Genomic DNA, 12,116 nt, shown 5'->3' on the forward strand with positions numbered 1-12,116 from the left:
GCGTGCACGGCGTGATGCGTGCTGATGTACGCGTGCGTCACATGCCGCGTACGTCACTTCCGTCCAAAGGCCTATTTAAACCTGGAGAGACCAACGATCAGTGCTGTAGTATTGCAGCTTGTTCGTTCGTTGTGTCTCCTGTGCTTGATCTCTGAATCTGCTCCTGCTCCTGGAATGCTGAACCTGGCCTGGCTGACTACCCGCTCCGTTGCTGAACCCTTGCCTGTCCGACTATCCGCTTTGATACCGACTTCTGCCTGGCTGACTATCCGCTCCGTTGCTGAATCCTTGCCTGTCCGACTATCCGCTTTGATACCGACTTCTGCCTGGCTGACTATCCGCTCCGTTGCTGAACCATTGCCTGTCCGACTATCCGCTTTAATACCGACCCCTGCCCGGCTAACTACTTGTTCCCACACTGGATTCCTGCCTGCTTCCGGATCTACCTCACTAAGGGACTCAGTCTGTGTATCTCAGACCAAGAAGCCTGCAACTGAGCAACCATCCTCTGGGGTTACGACCTGCAGCATATACCACTCCTGCCGCAAGGTCATTGCACAACCCCCGCGGGAGTGCCTGAGAGTCAGTTTGGTCACGCTTCTCGACGTTACACCGGCTGTCTCACTAGCGCTCCTGCCCCTTGTCTCCCACTGGTCCCTGTTTCACTTCCAGGGCCTGGGGGTGGTAAGTCGCAGGGGAGGCTGTCCTCTACAAATCGGCCGCACCTATCCCAGGTACGTAGTCATTCTTGTGACAGAATACTACAGCCAAAAAATGCAGGCCGCAGAGGCAGCTGAAGTTTTGTCTACGTTATGCAAGCAAGTAACTACATTGACCGAGGCAATAAGGGAACTCCAGTCCAGCTACCTTGCTCTAGAAGGGAGAATGAACACGCTAACCACAGCTCCTGCCGCTCCTGCAGCTCCCGCTCCAATGGAAGCTCCAGCTCCTCCACCTGCTCCCATCGAACCTCCAGTTCTTCCAGCACCCGTTCATCCTCCACCAGAACCTCGTGTTCCACTTCCTGATCAGTTCTCAGGAGAACGCTCTAGGTTTCGAGCCTTCTGTCATTCCTGTACTTTGTACTTTGCTCTTCAACCCCGCACATTTGCCGATGAAGGAACCAAGGTGGGATTTATTATCTCCCTATTACAAGGAGAACCCCAGTCCTGGGCACACCAACTCTTAGAACAAAAACATGCAGCCTTGGCTTCTTCTACTACTTTTCTTGAATTAATGGCTACATTATATGATGATCCTCAACGAGCTGTCACAGCCGAAACCATGCTCCGCAATCTCAAGCAAGGGCGAAGACCTGTTGAGGAATACACCTCAGAATTTCGGCGATAAGCCGCGGATCTCGACTGGAACGAGGCCGCGCTGAAGTCTCAATTCCGGATCGGACTTACAGAATCTCTAAAGGATGAGCTAGCTCGGGTAGGTGTTCCTAAGACATTGGAGGCCTTGATTCTACTTACCATACAAATTGATCGAAGGTTCAGAGAAAGACAGGCAGAAAGGACTGGGGCAGGACGTCAGCCCTGGTCTTCGGGAGCCTTCTTTAATCCTTCTCCAGTTGTCAGCCCTCCACCTGATCAAGCCGAACCTATGCAATTAGGTGTCATGCGTCCAAGTCTGACTGCAGAGGAAAGGATGAGGAGGAGAAGGGAAAACTTGTGCCTTTACTGTGGGGGAGCGGGGCATTTCCTAAGGACCTGTCCTGTGAGACCCACAGGTAAGAATATTAATTATCAGAAGTTCGCCCAGAAATCGGCTGTTGCATCCACTAACCACTTTGTTGTACCCATCTCATTTCAGTTACCCGGAAGACTTCTTAGAGCCTTTGCCATTATTGATTCAGGAGCTTGCAGCTGCTTCTTAGATTCTAACTTCGCTGCCATCCATCAAATTCCCATCCAGCCTCGTCAGGAACCTCTTCATGTCCGATTAGCCGATGGATCTTCTATCTGTTCTGGTCCAGTTCTCAGTGAATCTATCCCTGTTATGACTTGTGTGTCAGATCATCACCAAGAGTTGTTACGATTTGACCTAATTACTTCTCCCATGTACCCTATCATTTAAGGACTCCCCTGGTTAAAAGCACATAACCCTGATATCAACTGGTCCACCGGGCAAATGTCATTTCCATCAACCTACTGCAATAACCACTGTAAAGATAACAGTGGTCAAATTACTGAAGGGTCTTTACTTTGCTCATCTCTGCCTCCAGACAGTCTCGTTCCTGCTTGTTATCAAGATTTCTCTGATGTCTTCGACAAGAAAAAAGCCGACCAATTGCCTCCACATCGCCCATACGACTGTCCAATTGATCTGTTACCAGGATCCCGGATTCCGTTTGGAAGGATGTTCTCCCTTTCTGAACCTGAACAGGCAGCCCTTAAACAATATATTGATGAAAATCTGGAAAAAGGGTTAATTCGCCCATCAGTATCACCTGCGGGAGCAGGTATTTTCTTTGTGGAGAAAAAAGACAAGACATTACGGCCCTGTATTGACTATCGAGAGTTTAACAAAGTTACAATCAAAAATCGATATCCTCTACCCCTAGTTACGGAATTGTTCCAAAAATTCCGAGAGGCAAACGTTTTTTCTAAACTCGATCTGCGTGGAGCATATAATCTGGTACGAATACGAAAAGAGGATGAGTGGAAAACAGCATTCAGATCACGGTACGGGCACTTTGAATATTTAGTGATGCCTTTTGGATTGTGCAACGTCCCAGCAACATTTCAACACTTTATCAACGATGTCCTTAAAGAATTTATTGACCATTTTCTTATTGTTTATTTGGATGACATCTTAATCTTCTCATCGTCCTTGGAGGAACATCAACAGCACGTACGGAAGGTGTTACTTCGACTCAGGGAAAATAATTTGTATGTCAAGGTCGAAAAATGTGAGTTTCACAAATCATCAGTCCAGTTTTTAGGTCTCATAATCTCTACAGAAGGTCTGACCATGGATCCACAAAAAGTACAGGCCATTCAGGATTGGCCTCCGCCAGTAAATAAGAAAGCAGTACAGAGGTTTGTAGGATTCGCAAACTTTTATCGGAGATTCATTAAGGGGGTTTCTGCAATAATTCTTCCTATTACTCAGTTAACACGACAACATGTTCCTTTTAAATGGAGTTCTGAAGCACAGACGGCTTTTGATAAGTTGAAGAAATTGTTTACTTCTGCTCCTGTCCTTAAGCATCCTGATCCTGCTCTTCCATACACCTTGGAGGTGGACGCTTCTGATTCCGCTGTGGGAGCTATTCTTTCGCAAAGACAGGGACCCAAGTCTGTTCTGTATCCATTAGCTTTTTTTTCCAAGAAATTATCAGATGCACAGAGGAATTATGATGTGGGAGATCGTGAACTACTTGCAATTAAAGAAGCATTAGAGGAGTGGAGATACCTGCTGGAGGGAGCACTTCACCCAGTTCTCATTTTTACAGACCATAGAAACCTTGAGTATTTGAAAACAGCAAAGAGACTTAATCCACGCCAAGCAAGGTGGGCTTTATTTTTTTCACATTTTTCATTTCATATTACTTACCGTCCAGGTTCGAAAAACACAAAACCAGATGCACTCTCCCGCATGTATTCAGAAGAATCTCAGCCCATTGTTCCTGATACAATCTTGTCGACTCAACATTTTCTGCTTCTACAGACAGATCTAACTCAACAAATTCAACAAACAAGGGAACCTCCCCCAGAGGAATTCCGCTCCAAATTAGTGCTTAAGGACGGGTTGTGGTTTTTTGGAAACAAGATCTTTGTCTCTGAAACACTGCGGATTCAGGCCTTTTGTTTGGCTCATGATCATCCTCTAGCTGGACATTTTGGATACTTCAAGACATTAGATCTGCTACAACGATATTTTTGGTGGCCAACTGTGAAGGTGGACTGCAAGAAGTATGTTGACTCCTGTCCTACGTGTAACAGATGTAAAAGTAGTAACAGTAAACCATGGGGATTGTTAAATCCACTTCCAGTTCCTCCTCGACCCTGGCATTCCATTTCTATGGACTTCATAGTGGATCTTCCTCCGTCTGAAGGATATAATACAATTTTCGTAATTGTGGATAGACTTTCCAAGATGGCTCACTTTGTTCCGATGAAAGGTACTCCTTCGGCCCAAACGACTGCATCTGCCTTTATCAAGGAAATCATCAGGTTGCATGGTGTGCCCAGTGATATAGTCTCCGACAGGGGGGTACAGTTTACCTCAAAATTTTGGAAAGCCTTATGTAAGCTTCTTGATATTCAGTTATGTTTTTCTTCAGCTTATCATCCACAATCAAACGGACAGACTGAACGAACAAATCAGACCCTGGAACAATACCTTAGATGCTTCCTAAACGTCCTACAAGATAATTGGCTTCAGTTACTACCATTTGCCGAATTCGCTTATAATAATTCAATTCATTCCACTACGCAACAATCACCATTCTTCGCAAACTATGGTTATCACCCAACCCTGTTACCTGACCTTATTCCTGAGACTACTGTACCAGCTGCTGATGAACTTATTAAATCAATATCACAGAATTTCAAGACTTTGCAGATCTTTATGACAAAGGCCCAGGAGGATTTTAAATCCCAGGCGGACCAACATAGAAGGGGAAATTTGGACTTGGAAATCGGGGATATGGTCTGGCTATCCTCGCAGAACTTGAGAATTCCTGGTCCATCCCGTAAACTAAGACCTAAGTTCGTTGGTCCATTCCCGATCAAGAAGAAAGTGGGGAAGGTGGCTTATGAGCTGACGTTACCTGAAACTTGCAAGATCCACCCTGTTTTTCACGTGTCACTACTGAAACCGGTCTCTCCGAATATGTTCCCTGGTCGAAGTACGGACCCTCCACCGCCAGTTTTGGTAGATGGTGATCAAGAGTTTGAGGTCGAGGCTATCCTGGATTCTAGAAGAAGAAGAAGGCAACTTCAGTATTTAATTAAATGGAAAGGCTATGGCATGGAGGATAATACCTGGAAATCGGCTTCTGATGTTCATGCACCAAGACTTGTGGGAAATTTCCATCGAAAATACCCTGCCAAGCCTGCACCAGTAGGCATCCGGAGGCTGCCCTTTAGGAGGGGGCATTGTCACGGTCACTCACGTGTCCAGGGAAGGCGGCGGCTACAGACTGGTGTCAGCGGGTGTCCTGGTGCGGGCGGCCGGGCTCCTGGGGGTCTTGCTGTCCGTGCCCGCAGGCGCTATGTGCGTTAGCATGGCATGGGCGTGGAGACGCGTCCATGTGGGTGCTGACGTGCGGGCGCCCGTACGGGGCGTCCGCGTGTACATGTGTTTTGGTTGATGTGCGCGTGCGTGGCGTGATGTGTATTGACGTGCGCATGCGTGGCGTCATGCGTATTAACGTACGCGTGTGCGGCGTGATGCGTGCTGACGTACGCGTGCGTCACGTACCGCGTACGTCACTTCCGTCCAAAGGCCTATTTAAACCTGGAGAGACCAACGATCAGTGCTGTAGTATTGCAGCTTGTTCGTTCGTTGTGTCTCCTGTGCTTGATCTCTGAATCTGCTCCTGCTCCTGGAATGCTGAACCTGGCCTGGCTGACTACCCGCTCCGTTGCTGAACCCTTGCCTGTCCGACTATCCGCTTTGATACCGACTTCTGCCTGGCTGACTATCCGCTCCGTTGCTGAACCATTGCCTGTCCGACTATCCGCTTTAATACCGACCCCTGCCCGGCTAACTACTTGTTCCCACACTGGATTCCTGCCTGCTTCCGGATCTACCTCACTAAGGGACTCAGTCTGTGCATCTCAGACCAAGAAGCCTGCAACTGAGCAACCATCCTCTGGGGTTACGACCTGCAGCATATACCACTCCTGCCGCAAGGTCATTGCACAACCCCCGCGGGAGTGCCTGAGAGTCAGTTTGGTCACGCTTCTCGACGTTACACCGGCTGTCTCGCTAGCGCTCCTGCCCCTTGTCTCCCACTGGTCCCTGTTTCACTTCCAGGGCCTGGGGGTGGTAAGTCGCAGGGGAGGCTGTCCTCTACAAATCGGCCGCACCTATCCCAGGTACGTAGTCATTCTTGTGACAAGAATGTTTAATTTTAAAACTATAATGGTTGAAAACTGAGAAATAATGATTTTTTTTCTTTTCTTTTTTTTTTCTCATTAAAACGCATTTAGAATAAAAAAATTCTTAGCAAAATGTACTATCCACAGAAAGCCTAATTGGTGGCAAAAAAACGAGGTATAGATCATTTTCTTGTGATAAGTAGTAATAAAGTTATTAGGGAATAAAAGGGAGGAGCACTGACAACTGAAAATTGCTCTGGTCCGTTAGGATAAAAACCCTTGGGGGTGAACTGGTTAACAGTGTAAGAATGGCTGCAGTTTACATTTTACCAGTGAAATTTGTATTTATCTCCGCCAACTTTTTGGTTATGAGGATAAAAAGTATCCTATATGTTATTCCAGGTAATGTACTATGTGTGTGCCAAATTTCATTTAAATCCATTTAGCTATTGTTGCGTGATTGAGTAACAAACATCCAAACTTTGGCATTTATAATATTAGTGAGATTATGGTTAGATTGTGGTTGTCATCACTGTCCTCTGAGGCACTCAACAGCCTTCCTGCCCAGCCATGCAATACAGAAACAGTTGCAAATACTGTCAACATTGTACAAACATAAGCTGAGCAGCAAAAAATTAAAGAACACTGTTTTTTACACTGTACAAGGAAACATACCTAAATACACGGACCTCTACCATTCCTGCAACAATTACTAATAATTTAACTGTTGCCATTTCTTTTCAGCTACCCTGAAGAACCCTTGAGACATCAGCCATTATGATTCTGGTTCATGTAGCTGTTTTATGGACACTTCAGTTTCCTGTTCAATCATGAAACAAACCCCTTCACATTCATCTGGCAGACAGATCTTCCACTGTTTCTAGACCCATAACATTGGAATCTATCCCTGTTGTTACTCAGATTCTTGAAAAACACCAAGAGTTACTCAAACACAATCTTGTCTCCACTCCATTAATCCTGGGTTTACTGTTCATCAGGCACACAAACCTGCAATAGACTGGTCCGTCAAACTCATATCTTTTAACTTCGGTTTTGTTGTAGAGCTGCTGTTCACAAGAAAATTCAACAACTACGAGGTCCTTGCTCTGCAGCACCACGACTTGATGCTTTTGATTAAAACAGGGGCTGATCAATCAATTACCTCCTCATCACTCTTACCATTCTCCAACTGATCTACTGCCAGGGTCCCCAATTCTGTTTGGTCTGATTTTTTCCCTTTCAAAACCAGAACACCATATGCTCAAACAGTTCTTCGAGGATAATTTGAAAAAAAAATGCTTTATCTGCCCCTCTACATTTCCTTCCAGTGCCGGGATCTTTTTTGTAGAAATAAAAAAACACATGACTTTCCACCCATGTAATGATGACCAGGAATTGAATAACGTGATAAACAAGAACTGGTACCCTTTGCCTCTAGTCCTTGAGCTATTTCAGAAGATAAGCTATTTACCTAGCTGGACATTTGTGGAACCTATACTCTGGTGAGATGAAGGGAAGAGAGGAAGGGAATATCTGGTCTGGTGATACCTTTTGGGCTTTGCAATGCTCCAGCTTCAATGAATGATGCTCTTAATGACTTTATCAATTGGTTTATTATTTTTTACCTGGATAACATCTTTATTTTTTCATCTTCATTGAAAATGTATCGTACTGCAGTCTGTCATGTCCAGTCATGCCTTTGGCTCCATAATCTGTATGTTAAGGCAGAAAAAATGTGAGTACGAACAGCAGTCTATTCAATTTCTAGGACTCATCTTCTCAGCAGAAGGACTTACTATGGACCAACAGAAAGGTCCGGCAATTTTGGATTGGCCACTTTCATCAGATAAACATTGTTGGCTTTGCAAATATTTTGTCAAATATTTTTTTTTCCTGGACTACAGAAGCTCAAGTTGAGTTAAATTGAAATTACATTTTATGTCAGCTCCATTAACAATATAATAACAACAGTAATTCCCAGTGCCCAAATTTACACGCTGCTATTTTAAATTGACATTTCGGAAATATGAAGTCATCAAAATTGAGACATCACCTAGTTCCAAAAATCAGGACACATCTCACATATTGAAACCATGCCTTGGTAAATCTTGCCAATGGGTTAATGGTAGCCAGGACACTGTAATGATCTGCTCAGCTGCTCATGACCCGCCGAAGTAGCCCGCTATGAGGAGCGAGAGACAAGACAACCGCTCTCGCTCCTACTCTGCCCAGCCAATCCGCCCCAGGAGGCTTCCGTGTGTTGGGCTCGGGCTGCCGCCGCATCATCATTGCTGTTTGCTACGCAACGGCAAACACAGTAGCTGGAGGAGGACGCGTCATGAGCCTTCCTCCCCTTCCGCTCCTGCTTCCAATGCTTTCAGGAGCAATGACACGCCCTCCTCCAGCTAATGTGTTTGCCATTGTGTAGCAAACAGCAATAATGATGCGGCGGCAGCAGCCCGACACACGGAAGCCTCCTGGGGCGGATAATTGGCTGGGCAGAGTAGGAGCGAGAGCGGTTGTTTTGTCTCTCACTCCTCATAGCAGGCTACTTCGGCGGGTCATGTGCTGAATAATGCGCTATGATGTGGGGAAAGTAGGATAGGCACTGCTACACTGTCATATAGGAATCCCCTCTCATATAATGAGCTGCCCCATTCCCCGTCGCCGTTAGTTTCTCAGGGGACGCAATCTATAAGGTAAAATAAATAAAATAAGACACTGCACAGCAAAAAGATATGCTGTGTTCCATCAGACTGTTGATGGAATTTTGATTTATGCTACTGCCAGAAATTGATGAAGTTTTATAGTATTCCTTTAAAGAGACACTGAAGCGGAAAAATATATGATATAATGAATTGGTTGTGTACTATGAATAATTACTAGAAAATTAGCAGCAAAGAAAATATTCTCATATTTTTATTTTCAGGTATATAGTGTTTTTTCTAACATTGCATCATTCTATAATATGTGCAGATTACACAACACTCAGCATTCAAAATGATTCTTTCAGAGCAGTCTGTGAACTAATGACCTCTCCTCTAGCAGAGGAAAAGTAAAAAATGAACTAACAGTTGAGATAATAAAAGTCAGAAAACAGCCCTCTCCACGACTTTGAAAGTCGTAGAGCTTAATGGCTTTTTTGTATAGAGATAACAACTGGAGTTTCTTAAATCTTCCTGTACTGGAAACAATTAGACTGATGTATCTGATCTTAATGTTTTATTTCTTAGCTGTACTACGCATACAAATCATAATATCATAATTTTTTTTTCGCTTCAGTGTCTCTTTAATCAGGTCACCTCTCAGTCATCTTATTTTCAAGCTAAATACGTCCATATTGTCCAACTATTGCACCTGTTCTACACTGTCATCTCCTTTCTATAGTGTGGTGCTCAAAACTGTATACTATACTCCAGATGTAGCTTCACATGTGATTTATACAAAGGGAGTATTATACCAGCATCTCGAGATTTTATTTCCCATTTAATCCATATCATAATTTTATTTGCTTTAGCTGCTGCTGCTTGGCATTGTATACAGTTATTAAACTTGTTATCCACCAATATTCCTAAGTCTTTCTCCAAGTGTGATGTTCCCAGCGTATGCCATTTATTTTATATGGTGCTCGATTGCTGACACATCCAAGATGCATCACTTGACATTTCTCAACATTAAATTTAATCTGCTTTAATATGCATGCCCGTATGGCCATGACGTCAAGATCCTGTTGTAATCTCTATGCATTTCATATAGTTTATAAGTCTGCATAATTAATCTGTGAAGATGGGAACATTACTCTGCAATGTCTGCTAAATAATTATAAATGGATACATTGAAAATAATTAGATCTAGTATTGACCCTGTGGGACCCCACTGCTAGCAGTTTCCCATTTTGAGTATGGTCCATTTACCACCATTATTTGCCTTCTGTTCTTTAACCAGTTCTCTATCCAATTACACACATTTTCTCCTAGTCCCTGTATCCTCAGCTTCTGCACCAGGCCATTGCGCAAATGTATCGAAACTATTTACAAAGTCCAAGTATACTACATCTATAGCTTTCCCAAAATCTAAATTTGCATTCACCACTTCATAAAAGCTGAGCATGTTTGTGAGACTGGCCCTGTCTTTAGTAAACCTATTCTGTTGAGCTGAAATGAGATTATAGTTAGCCTTCAGCCTATACTTAATGTTAGCCTGAAAGTCAGACACCACTGATCCATAAAAGGTGTGGTATAGGCTGACCACATCAATTGTGGTTGATGCGCTTGATGCGCTCACATTACTGTACATCCTGCAAGTCTGCAATTATCTAGAGTGTCTTGTAGGTATGAAGGATTTTTAGTAGATTAATTGGCTTTTAAAAATTATGTAAAAAAACCCCCAAAAGATTAATTGACTAACATAAATCACCTAGAGTGTTTTGTTCAGTGCTACATAAATGCACAATAAATAATAACTATCTTCATTGTCATAGGCTAATTTAGTAATATGTATATCATAATAATATATTTTCCATTACTTCCCCCTTTTGTCATCATTCACCGGCAGATCGCCGGCAGATCGTAGTGATCACTGTTGTTGGAACTGCGGCAGTAGGGGGGGGGGGGGGGAAGAAGAGGATCCCCTCATCTTCCTGACGTTCCCCCCGTGATCGTTGCTTCCCTCCACTCTGGCCGCCATCCCCGCTTGCTCTGACGTAAGTATCGGGTCCCGGCTTGATGGCGTCATCAAGCCGAGACCCGGAACTGAGCGGCAGGACGAGCGGATGGGTCCACAGCTGCTCATCGCTGGAGCCTAGGAGGTGAGTAAAGGATGCCTGCATGATCTAAATACTCATTATTCATCCACAAGTAGTCATTATTCACGCAAAAACAGATAAATAGTGGCGACATCAGAAAATTAAGTAATAAATGATAAATAATCATTTACATATACATCTTAAACTGAATAAAAATGTATACAGAGGATTTTAAAGTTACACCAGGACTTTTTTCTGTTTGTTTTAAAGGAGCAACTGTAATATTAAATACTTAACGCAGGAAGAAGTGAAGGCAAGACTAAATAAATTAAAAATAGACAAGGCACCTGGCCCGGATGGCATGCATCCTCAGGTCCTAAGGGAATTAAGTTCAGTTATAGATAAACCCCTTTATCTTATCTTTTGTGACTCTCTTTCAACTGGCAGAGTCCCAGTGGATTGGCGTACAGCCCACGTGTTCCCATTATTTAAGAAGGGCAAAAAATCAGATCCAGGAAATTATAGACCTGTAAGCTTAACATCAGTTGTATGCAAACTATTTGAGGGGTTACTAAGAGATACTATACATGACTTCATAGTAGAAAATAATCTTATTTCTCAGCATCAACATGGGTTTACTAAAGACAGGTCCTTTTTGACTAACATGCTCAGCTTTTATGAGATAGTGAATGCTAATATGGATATTGGGAATGCTGTAGATGTCATATACTTGGACTTTGCAAAGGCCTTCGACACTGTTCCCCACAAAAGTCTGGTGCAAAAGGATGCAAGGACTGGGGAAGAGTCTGTGTGCATGGATAGGGAACTGGCTAATGGACAGAAAACAAAGAGTTGTGGTCAATGGATCATACTCAAAATAGGAGACTGTTAGCAGTGGGGTCCCACAGGGGTCTGTACTGGGTCCAGTGCTCTTCAATGTATTTATTAATGACCTAGTAGATGCAGTAGTGAGCAATGTTGCTATTTTTGCAGATGATACAAAATTGTGCAGAATCATCAACTCTCAGGAAGATAGTGTCATATTGCAACAGGATCTGGATAGGATGGCTATATGGGCACATAAATGGCAGATGAAATTCAATGTTGAAAAATGTAAAGTCATGCATTTTGGTCGTACCAATGGTCTAGCACCATACAAAATAAATGGGATACAGTTGGGGACATCAAACTTGGAGAAGGACTTAGGAGTACTCATCGACAACAAGTTAAATAATCGTACTCAATGCCAAGCCACTGCAGCTAAAGCTAACGAATTTTTGCGATGCATTAAAAGGGAAATAAAAACTTGAAAT

Source organism: Hyperolius riggenbachi, chromosome 3 (genome assembly GCF_040937935.1).
Source record: "Hyperolius riggenbachi isolate aHypRig1 chromosome 3, aHypRig1.pri, whole genome shotgun sequence".
Classification (NCBI taxonomy): Eukaryota; Metazoa; Chordata; class Amphibia; order Anura; family Hyperoliidae; genus Hyperolius; species Hyperolius riggenbachi.